Raw genomic sequence first — 2,250 nt, forward strand, 5'->3', positions numbered from 1 at the left:
CCTCTCTAAACCAGCCCTTTCTAGGCTTTTTCAGCCTATTTCTTCCCTCCATAACATGGCCAAAGGCTTCTAGGATCCCCAAATCTGCTTGTTGCCCCCAAAAGCCTCTAAAAATGCCGCTTTTTACCTATAACCTCAGCCCATTTCTAGCTGTAAACAGGTGGGGGGTCTCTGCACCAAGTGCGTGCTGCACAAACCCTCGCGCTTAAGCCAAGGAACCTCCTTACATCAGTGAAGTGCTGGAATAAGACCCAACAGTCACATAAAAACTGGGCCAGGGCAGAAAACGGGGCCAAAACATTCCCATGGCCCCGCGGCAGCCGAAGGCCCGTGGCGAGGGCGTGGCCCGGCGGGACTACATCTCCCATGATGCACCGCGGGGGCGCGGCGCCGCTGCATTGTGGGACACGTAGGCCGGCCGGCACCGCGCACCGCTGCCTCCGCTTCCCCGTCTCCCGCCTTCAGTCGGCGCGGACCCCAAACCTGACGCTTTTCCAGCTGGCAGCAGGTGACTTGGGGAAGGGGCAGAGTCTCTCTCACTGAACACTGAAAACCGTAACCCTTGCCGAGCCTTTAAATAGCCGTCCCGCTCCTGCCGCCGCCGCCATGTGGAGCGCTGCAGCGCCTCTCGGCCTCCTTCCAGCCCCTCGTCACGCCTCTTTCAACCCCTTAAAATCTCCCTGGAACCCACCTGAGGCCTTCAGGCCCGTTGAAACCTGGAACGCCCCTTCCCGGACCCCTTTCAAGCTTCAAAAACACATTTGACCCTCTTTAACCCCGTTTCCAGCCCTGTCCCTGGGGCTGGAGACAGCAGGGCCCGGGCAGGAGGAGGGGGCTATAGTGCCCCGGTCAGCGTCAGAGCTGGGGCAGGTCTTGGTCGGAGCCGGGACAAGCCTGAGGTGGCCGTGAAAAGCCGCGGGGCAGTCGTGCACAGACATCAGGTCAAATCCCAGCAGCGCTCACTGCGTTCGGGGTTCAGTGCTGAGGTCTGAGGGGCCGTGAGGCCGCCAGGGTGGTGGCAGTGTGGGACCTCAAGCTGGGTTCAGGGGCTCCCACCACTCGCACTCAACCGTGATGGATTTGTTGGCAGAGGAGACCACAAACCCCCAGCCAGGGCTAGAGACCCAGCTAGAGCTATTCAAAATGTCACCACTAGTTTTGTGTTGACACTGTTTCGACCTGTCTGGAGTTCGAAACAGTAAAATCAAAACGAAACAGATATGGTCGAAACAGCCTCGAAACAAAATGAGGCAAATCGAAACGTCTTGCCATTTGGATGCTGTTTCAACATTTCACCCATAGGTTATAAAGGGGAAGTTGAGACAGCCTATAACTTTGTTGTTTCTGGCCAGATTTGGATAAAACTTGCAGAAGTGGTAGTCCCTGCTGATGAAACCTAGCAGGCTTTGTAGCAAGGAGATAGGTGCAGGGAGTTCAGAGAAATTGACACATGACATGAGTTTTGCTTTCAAGATTTTGGGGTGCAGTGTCCACAACCCCCTGCACCTATCTCCTTGAAACTTGACAGACTTTTTTGCCGCAGCAGGAGCTACCGTCTCGGCAGTCTGGACCCTGCTGTGGCTTAACACATACACGTAACATGAGTTTTGCTCTCATGATTTTGGGGTGCAGTTTCTCCGAACCCCCTAAACCTATCTTCTGGAAGCTCGGCAAGCAGCATGCCCTCAGAAGGGGCTACCATTTCTGCAACTTTCATCCAAATCTGGCCAGAAATGACAAAGTTATAGCCTGTTTTGAGCTTCCCCGTTTTATCCCATGGGTGAAACAGCAAAACTTCTCATCAGAATGAAATGGAACAGCTGTTTCGACTCAAAACAAGAGTTGAAGTGAAAGACTGTTCTGTCAAACATTGAAACGCTGCCTCTTCTCACAGCCCTACCAGGCACAGCGGGTGTAGATACCTCCATCAGCAACACTGACACTGGAGATGTGCAAATCCTGCTTGGCGTCCTCCAGCCACGTGTCCCCATGGGACCAGAGGTAACCTGGTCACAGGCACCTGGGTGGGACGCTCACAGCTCAGGGTGAAAGAGTCATGATCCCACCCCTCCTGGTGCCTCACCTCCCAGGACAAAATCTTCTTGTGTGGCTTCCTGGCAGGGGAAGCAGCGTGACCACGTAGGCGAGCTCCCCAGGGTAATTGTCTCTGATATGTCCTCCATAGGAGGTCTATATTGAGCAGATTCTTTTTGGTATTGGGTGGGAACCGGAGCGTGCTCCATCCACTCC

This window comes from Crocodylus porosus, unplaced genomic scaffold, assembly GCF_001723895.1.
Source record: "Crocodylus porosus isolate Cpor-Errol unplaced genomic scaffold, CroPor_comp1, whole genome shotgun sequence".
NCBI classification, from domain to species: domain Eukaryota; kingdom Metazoa; phylum Chordata; order Crocodylia; family Crocodylidae; genus Crocodylus; species Crocodylus porosus.